A 9,589-nucleotide genomic window follows, 5' to 3' on the forward strand; every position below is an offset into this window, starting at 1 on the left:
GCAATGTTTATTTTGTTATGTTACCTTCTGTACCCCAAATATCTATATATTTAGTTACTCATAAAGGATTCAACAGAGAAAATGACTAATTGCTCAAGAGTCCACGAATACATTCAAGGCTCTGAACTATCGCACCGATTTGATTTAGAAGTCATTTGGTCTAGCTTTTCTGGATGGCGACATTTAGAAAGGAAACAGCATTAGGCAAATGAAGTAAACATTTTCTTTTTCCAGGAAAGAGCTTTCTTTTATCTCCTGGGCCACCTATGCCTTCGGAAGCTGAAACTCCAGGAGAAATGTCGCTTTTCATTATCTGGCCTCTAAGCCTGCCAGTAAATTTTATTTTCCTAATGTTCAGGACGTTTATTTTTCTATCAGTCTTTGAGGAAGATGAACCCATTCTTCTCACAGTATGGATGAACATGCGCTTTTATACTTTCCTTGCATGAAAACAATGTTTGGGTTTTTTTTGTTTCGGGTTTTCGTTTTGAACACATGCAAGCTCTTTGAGGGGAGGCGTATTGCCATTATTTAAGAAAGAGCTGGGTGTGGTGGGACGAGCACTCGATCTGGAGTTAGGACCCCAGTTTTAGCTCCGGCTGGCTGTTATCTGGGAGCTCTGCTCCCACTCACAGAATGACGTCATTGGACCAAACAGCCTTTAAGCTCCCAGCTGCTCTAACATTCTGTGTTCTGAGATTTCCCATGGCACCTCCCTGATGCTTACTCACTGGGTCTGACCAACTTAAGTGAAGAAAATGACGTAAAGCTGGTGTTCAAACCCAAGGTCCTCAATTACATTTTTCACAGAATACACTCCTCAAGAAAGAATGACGCCATTGACTGTGGATTCCCTTTCATGGACACCCCCTGCCTGCGTACTGGGATGGTTTATCAGTGATTATTAAAGGTAGGCATGGGATTCTGTTTATAACAATTACTTCCAAATTTGCCTCTCTTTCACTGGTAGCTTCCCACTCCAGTTTATCCTACAAACTACTACAAACTTAATTTTCCTACTAATTTCCTTTCATTTACCTGCTCAAAAATGCATGTGAGCTCTTGATTGTTTATGGGAAAAAAACCTGCCATATTCCTAAGTATGTAGTTCAAGGCTCCATACTATGGCCCCAGTCTGTCTTTCCAAATTTATCACTGAACATACTCTAGGCTTTAAACCTCTGTTCCAAGCAGAACTGAAAACTTTATTGTCGTTTCAGGGTGGGGAGATGGGAGGCCTTCCTACCTGCATGCCTTTGTTGTGGAAGGCAGTCTCCCTGCTCAGACATCCCCATTCTTACTGTTTAGAAATCAATGGAAATTTCTTTAGAAATGTAATTTAAGTATTTCAATTAAAATTCAATATAAAATTTAAATAGAAATACTTCCCATTTTTTTTTACAGTCCGTTCAAATCCATTCCACTCTCTTGTTGCTGATCCCCAAAGCCCACCATGATCGTGCTCAGTTACTATGTAGGGTCACCATCAACATTTAGCCCTCAGCGTATTTTGGATAATTATACGTTTTGCATTTTAGCAGGAACTGCCTACCAGTGCTAAGGTGTGTGTTTCTTGTTTTCTCACTGGATTAAAATCTCCTTGAAAGCAAGAGTAGAGTCTTAACCCATATTTGGATCCTCTGTGCTTACTAGTCTGTATTCCCATATTATCTCATTCAAATCACCAGTAAGGTATTGATTATATGACTTAGTGGCTATTTACATTTCTGTCTTCGTAGGTAAGCTACGATTTTTTCTATTGCAAGAGCAACACCACCTGTGTTTTCTCCCTAGTGGTGAGCCCCAGTGCCTGGCACATGGTAGATGTTCAATAAATGTTTGTTGAAAGAATGAGTGCAGTCAGATTTGACTTTGCCAGAAAGAGCTGACTTTGTAAGAAGTTGATAAACTGAGCTGCTTTATGATCAGTCTAAAACGTAGAAGGTGATTGCCTCTGAAAATGGGATGCATCTTTTCTTTGTTTCTTGGCATTTTTCCTATTAGGAGTAGAACTTGAGCAGAGTAAATAGGACTCAATCTCGAATTCACAAATGACACCAAGCCTGAAATGATGCTGAGGTTGGAAGCGATTTAGTTCACTTGAATTTTATTTGGGGGATAATGTTTTCCTTCTGGGAAGAGAAATGCTAATGAAAAAATCGCCTCCCGACTACAACGCAGAAGTAATAGGAATCTGGCCAGAAATATGATCTTATGAAAATTCTCCAAGCAAAGCATCTTATACTCATGTCTGTGCCTTTGGATTGACATTCTGATGTTTGCCTTTCTCTGGTTTCCAGAGCTCAGGGTGGAGAGAGGCGCCAGGGTAACAAGCCAAATAGGTCTATTATGGGATGTCATGCTCACTGGGCATGAGTGCTGTCTCCTAGGACATTTATAGCGTTCATTACTCAGTCCAACTTTAATAACACATGGACAAGCCTGGGGCAATTTGTAAAGGATCTGAGAGTTTTTTGTTATGAAAGTCTATATTATAGAATTAGCGGGTCTCAGGATTGGACTCGATTGGAAAGATGATCTCATCAAAGGACCCATAGCTCTCTACTGGAGAAGAACTGCTTTCAATAACCCTGACATTCTAAATGGCCATGGGTATTGGGGGACCATTCGTAGGACTAAGTTAACAGATGGTGACTGTTATGTTGTAAGTTAGGATATGGCAAAATGGCAAATGCTGACTCTACTTTTTCCCTGCAGCCAAGGGAGCTATGAAGAGGTGGGACAGGGAGTGGCCAGCCATCCTAACCTTTTTGCTATAAACCCTAGAGAGGAGAACATGAGGGGGATCAGTGATGTAAGTCATCCAAGAGAGATTCTGGTGTCTTCTAGATTAGTGTTTCTGACCTGTTCACCAGCTTACTCGGAAGACTCGATAAAATTCAAATTCAGATTCAGGAGTTCTGCGGTAGGGTCTGAGATTCTGTATTTCTAACAAGGTTCCAGGTGGTGCCAATGCTGCTGATACATGAGCCACATTTTGAGTAGCAAGATTCTAGAATCTACCAGCCTGATCAGTCTGTTGGATACTGAGCCCCACGTTAACCACCTCAAATAGAGAAGAAGTAGACTCCAAGCAAATAAGGGTGAAAAGATTACTGAATTATAGGTGATCAAAATTAAAAAAAAAAATCTTGAAGATGATCCAGTTCATTGGTTTCCAATTTTTTTATTGTTTCTTTTTTAAATTTCTTTTTGAAAATCAAAGTTATATGAGGAATCTCAATGTATGAAATGGCTCAAAGCTTTGGTGTTTCGATTAAATCTGGAACAGAAGCTTGGAGCCAACCCCTCCTCCTATGAGTCTCCTCAAAGACTCCTAGTCTGTAGAACCCTAGGACTCTGAGTAGCACTGTTTGGAAACGACTGACCTTATTTATTGAATGCATTAGGAAATAATAAAATGGAACCCATATCCAAATCCTGATTGCTAGTCTGATGTTCTCTCTAATATGTAAGGGCAGCGTAACTTATTACCTTGGCTTAGAAGCTAATTATCATCGATTTGGGTCGTCTTTGACTATCTGAGCTCTGGTCGGTCTCTGACACAATACTTGGTACTTGCTACATCACCCTTAGCTAACTGTGTGGGCTGGGGGAAGTCGCGTAGCCTTTTGGAGCCCCCATTTCTGATCTATAGAATGAAAAAAACCCCAAAACCTCCTGTGAACTTCTCTACATATATCACCAGCATAGAGTATCCAGAATCTTAGAAGGACTAAAGAAACATGCAGTGAATGCAAATGAAATGAGGGCAACAACTGTACTTGTCTTATCTACCATCGTAACCCCTCTGAATGCCTTTGCCTGTCAGAAGCAGACACTCTATAAATATTTGCTAAACAAATGAAGGATGATGATGTCATAGGCAGGAAACTATCTTATAACTTATAAGTGTTATATGTAAATTTAAGGGACCATTAAGATTATCATCATTATCAAATAAGCTCGAAACTGAGGTGCTCTGCTGGGTGTTGACAAAAGGGAGCCACATTCTCTCTGTCTCTGGCATCTGGTGACGCACAACCTCTGACAAACAACAAGGACTGGGATATAAGGGGCTCAGCGAGAGTTGGAGGGAGCCCCAATCCTTTAAAAAGGGATGAGTAAGACGATTTTACATAATACGCAGATAATGGAAACGCATTGCACACTGAGGAACAAGGGCAAATATATTTCGGGTGGAAAGTAGTCACAGATAATTTTACTTTCGCACTAGGCCGCGCAAGAGATTTTGCTAGCCTTCCTCTGAGAAACTGGAGAAGGCATCATGAAAGAAGTGGCATTTTCAGCATCTTGCAATTCCCAATTCTTTTGGCAACAGGGTAAAGCATTTGTCAGAGCGGAAGTCAGACTATCATCTGGCGCGCTTCTGGGTAGAGGCCAGTCTAGAAAGCAATTGCACTTTATGTAAAGAATTGCATAGCAGACAAGTACAAACTCTGCTCCTCGTCCCGGTCTTGTTTGTTTTCCTGGGGAGCAAGACACTGGGGACACAGTGCCCAGATGGATGGCTTGGGGCTGGGCTGTGGAACGACACTCTGCAGCAGGCATGTGCACTTTAGACAACCGCCCCAGGATCAATTTATCTTCTTTTCTGATTTGCAAAAGCCTTGACGGAGAATATCCGCTGGTTCTGTTGGAGGAAAGAGACTTCCTGAGACATGATGTAATTTTTGCAAAGGGGAAACACATGTCGGGTCCTGCAGTACAAAACAATACCGAGGTGCTGATAGCCCTTCTGTCAGTCACATGACAGGATACAGGGTGGGTTGGGTACTGCTACCCAGGAGCCTTTGGAGCAGGGGGCTGGGGGATGGGAAAGGCAAAAGAAAAGGCTCCGAGGCTTTTTAAGTACAGGGACTCCATTAAGTTTATGAGAGTCAGAGAGGAATACTTTTCTGTTTTTAGTTAGAATGATCTTTGTCTTTGGCACAGAGCATCTCACACGTGTGCTGCTTTTTTTTCCTCCTGATACACAGGTACTTACAGTGTTTGCACAAAGAAAAAGTGTCAGTAGATCCACATTTTGTTTATTTCTATTGCAAAAACATTTCTTAAGTTGATTTATTTTGAGAGAGAGAGAGCGAGAGTGCACAAGCAGGGGAGGTACAGAGAGAGGGAGAGACAGAACCCCAAGCAGGCTCCAGGCCATCCGTGCAGAACCCGACGTGGGGCTCATGAGCTGTGAGATCATGACCTGAGCCGAGGTCAAGAGTGGGATGCCGAACTGACTGAGCCACCCAAGCGCAACCTGCTAAATCTGTATTTTAAAATTCAGCAAAATAAGTGACAATTTTATCAGCATTATCATTCTTTTTAAAAATTTTATTTATTTATTTTGAGGGCGAGAGAGAGAGAGAGAGAGAGCAGGGGAGGGCAGAGACAGAGGGAGACCCGGAATCCAAAGCAGACTCCAGGCTCTGAGCTGTCAGCAGAGAGCCCGACATGGGGCTTGAACTCGTGAGCTGTGAGATCATGACCTCAGATGAAGTCAGATGCTTAACCCGTCGAGCCACCCTGGCACCGCTCAGCGGTATCATTCTTGCTGAAATTTTCATGATCTTACGTAACTCTTGTAGCTCTTACAGAATAGTGGGTGACCCACTGGCATGAGGACTTAAAGTACACTTTAGGTTTTACCCCGCCCCCCCTACCCCCCAACACTTGAAGATTAAATACGTATCCATAAGCGGCAGGGAGAAGTCAGGGCTTGCGTAGGAAGCAGAAGATTGACTAAGGTAATACCTGTGTATGTTCGTTTCAGCCTCTCTCTGTAGCTGGTATCGACTTGTTGCATAGCTCTGTTGTATTTCGGTGCTGTGTACTGACAAAAGGGAAAGTCCCTCACTTTTCTTCTTTACGCAGTTATTTTTCTAGCTGTTGAGAAGGTAGACACACAAGCCCTTGCTACTCCAAAGTGGATTCCTCTCAGACCAGCAGCACCGACAGCCCCTGGGGGCTTGTCGAAGTGCAGAGATCAGATTCCACTCCGGGGGACTCACGCACACAGTCAACCTGAGAAACACTGGTGTAAGTAGTATATCGTGCCGGGGGCGCCTGGGTGGCTCCGTCGGTTGAGCATCCGACTTCGGCTCAGGTCATGATCTCGCGGTCCGTGAGTTCGAGCCCCGCGTCGGGCTCTGTGTTGACAGCTCGGAGCCTGAAGCCCGTTTCAGATTCTGGGTCTCCCTCTCTCTCCGCCCCTCCTCCACTCATGCTCTGTCTCTCTCTGTCTCAGAAATAAATCAACATTAAAAAAATATCTATATCGTGAGAACATAGAAGATGAAGACATGACTTCTGGAAGGATGATAGTGGAAGACTGAGATGGGTCTTGAAAAATGGATACCTGGAAGCACGCGCAAAGCCTTGGAAGTGAGAAAACAGTGGCTTAGAGAACAGGGATCATCCAGTAGGCAAACATATTATAGGGAAGATAGGAGGTGAAAGGTGAAACTAATACATCCTTTAGGGATGAATCCCATGCTAGAAGTTTGGGCTTTTGTAGTACAGATAAAAAAATGCAATCGCCTCATGCTTACACAGCAATACTTCTCATAGGAATAGTAACACTGACAACAATATTATATTATTAAAATTAAAGTTATAGCATGTAAATTTCTATTCAGAGAGGTTTTTTTTTTTTTTTAAATAAGAGCTGTTATTTCATTAAGTTTTTACAGAAACTGTGCATCACAGGGGCTATTCCTATATTCGTTGAGGGGCAGATTTGTGAAGAGGTGAAGAAAATCTTTCTTTTCCCAGCACTTTGAAGGTATAGTTCCATTGTCTTCTGGCTTGCATTATTCCTGGCAAGAAGTCTATGGGATTATGTGGCTCTGGTAATGTAACGTGCATTTTTTTTCTCTGTATGCTTCTGAGCTTTTTTCTTTATTACTGGTTGTTTTTTTTTTTTTTTTTGGCAATTTGATAGTGATGTGAGTTGTTGTATTTTAAAAATCAAATTTGGAAAATTTAGCCATGACTTCTCTGCTTTTTCTCTCTCTAACTACACATGTAGTAGATATTTGAGGTTGTTCTATAGGTCACCAGGACTGTCCATTTAATTCCCGGTTCCTTTTTCCCTGTTACGCTCTAGTCTAGATAGTTTTTATTACTATGCTTTCAAGTTTACTGATATTTCTTTTTTTTTTTTTAATTTTTTTTTCAACGTTTTTTATTTATTTTTGGGACAGAGAGAGACAGAGCATGAATGGGGGAGGGGCAGAGAGAGAGAGGGAGACACAGAATCGGAAACAGGCTCCAGGCTCCGAGCCATCAGCCCAGAGCCATACGCGGGGCTCGAACTCACGGACCGCGAGATCGTGACCTGGCTGAAGTCGGACGCTTAACCCGACTGCGCCACCCAGGCGCCCCTGATATTTCTTTTAATATGCCATAATCCCGGAAACTTTCCAGTTTGGATATTGTAGTTTTCATTTCTAGAAAATCCATATCTTTAATGTGTGTATTATATCTTCCATTTCTTTCCACATTTTGTTGATATTTTCTTCTAAATTAAGGGTTAGTCAGCTGTGGCCTGGGGGCCAAATCCAACTGATGACCTATGAGCTGAGAATGGGTTTTACATTATAAAGGATTATTTAAAAAAGTAAAAATTTTCCGTAGAGAGCATATGCGGTCCACAAAGCTTAGTGTATTTGTTATATGGCCCTTTACAGAAAAAGCTTACTGCTCCATCTTTAAGTCCCTGATTTAAATCATAGAGCAGTTGTATTAAAGTCCACGTGCTAATTTTGTTACCTTTGTCATTTCTGGGTCCGTTTCTATTGACTCATATGTTTCTCCTCGGGTGCTGCTTCTTGACAAGTCTAGTAATTTTTATTGGGAGTTGGGCATTGTGAAAGTTATGTGTTGACTGTTTGAATTTTGGTGTCTTTCTTTCAAAATGTTGTGGTTAAAAATAAATAAAGAAAAATGTTGAGGTTAGTTTGGCAGGCCGTCAAATTCCTTGTAGATCAACTTGATACCTTTGAGGCTTTATTTTGGGACTAGTTTAGCCATACTACCAAGGTGAGACTTTTCTGGTGTCTTTCCTCCCTCCCTTCCTTCCTTCCTTCCTTCCTTCCTTCCTTCCTTCCTTCCTTCCTATGTTTGTTTATTTTTGAGGAAGGGAGGGAGAGAGACAGACAGACAGACAGCGAGACAGCAGTTGTGGAAGGGAAGAGAGAGAGGGAGGCCTGGAATCTGAAGCAGGATCCAGGCTCCGAGTTGTCAGCACAGAGCCTCACGTGGGGCTCAAACCCATGAGCTGTGAGATCATGACCTGAGGTCAAGTTGGATGCTTAACCAACTGAGAGACCCAGGTGTCCCCTGGTGTCTTTTCTTAATGCTCTGCCTATTCAACAAGGTCTCTTCATTCTGGTCGATGGTTACTAGAAAACACCTGGGCATGTGTGAGCTCAGGGCGTCACTCATCTTCTAGCTCCCTGGAAGTGAGTCAGTTTTTGTCCTTATAGAGTTCCTTCCTGGACTTTCATAGCTTAGCATTTGGCCAAAGACTTGAAGGAACTGTTACGTAGATTTCTGGATCTCTTTCTTTGCGTAGGTTTTTCCTTTCCCGCACTCTTCCCTACAAGTCCCATCTTCCTTATTGTACCTGAACTGTTATTTCCGAGTCTTCAGCTCAGTTAAACCCTGGGGCTACGCGTGGGTTGCCACCCGGCACAGTAGCCTACACGTTGCATCCAGAGAGAAAGATGGGGCATCATCGAACTCGCTTGGCCATTGCCCTTCGTTCATGGATTGCACTCCCGTGCTGCCTGTAGTCCAATCTCTGAAAAGAGTTGCTCTGGGTAATTCGTTTAGCTTCTAGTTTACAGAGGGAGAGCAAGTCTTGTGCTAGTTACTCTTTCAGGGGTAGAAGCCAAGAGCATGGGCATTTGACTGGGGCAGACTTACTCTCTAGTTCTGACCCTGCACTTCCCATCTGTAAGCATCTGATTCCTATTTGTAGAACAGGGATAATAATAGGACATTTGTGAGGGTTAGATGGAGGCAGTGCGTATCAAGAATTAACAAAGTGCCTAGAAGATACTAACGGAGAATAAACACATGATGTGGTTATTATTCGCCGTCTTACTTTTTGGGGGGAGAGGGGCAGAGACACGAAGTCACTTGTGAAATATCCTGTAATTAGCAGTTGAATGGCTCTCCCTCCCAGGAACTAGGGCTCCAAAGCCCCTGTTTTCTGTCCGCGCTGACCATGTCTAACTCCCAAAGAGATGGATGAACCACAGAGACCAAAGAGTCAAAACGTCCAAGAAAGGGCCATCTTTGTGCAGACTGTCATGTGCGAAATGAAAGGTTCCGAACTGGGATCGGGTCTGAATGGAAGCTCAGCCTGAGACATGGGTTTGCCACGTGCTCGGGGCACGCTCTGCCCAGTGGGGACGCGGACGCTAACGTTTAGCGCAAGGACGTTTCTTCCTTTCTGAGCATCGGATTACGCTGTAGTCTTCTACTTGCTGATTCAACCAGTATGGTTCTAATTGTTCCTACTTCCCGTTTCCTTCCTCCCCCCACGTTCCTGGGGTGCTTCAGTTAG

At 43.0% G+C, this 9,589-nt stretch overlaps 1 long non-coding RNA gene across 1 annotated transcript; it reads left to right on the forward strand.

The window, feature by feature from the left end:
- The first annotated feature begins 230 nt into the window (after nucleotides 1–230).
- On the forward strand, nucleotides 231–3,439 carry LOC109278485 (uncharacterized). The gene is made up of 2 exons (XR_002085675.2): nucleotides 231–910; nucleotides 1,405–3,439. It is a non-coding gene; the product is annotated as an uncharacterized LOC109278485 (long non-coding RNA).
- The last annotated feature ends 6,150 nt before the right edge of the window (nucleotides 3,440–9,589 follow it).

This window comes from Panthera pardus, unplaced genomic scaffold, assembly GCF_024362965.1.
Source record: "Panthera pardus isolate Hobbes unplaced genomic scaffold, ASM2436296v1 HiC_scaffold_12, whole genome shotgun sequence".
Classification (NCBI taxonomy): Eukaryota; Metazoa; Chordata; class Mammalia; order Carnivora; family Felidae; genus Panthera; species Panthera pardus.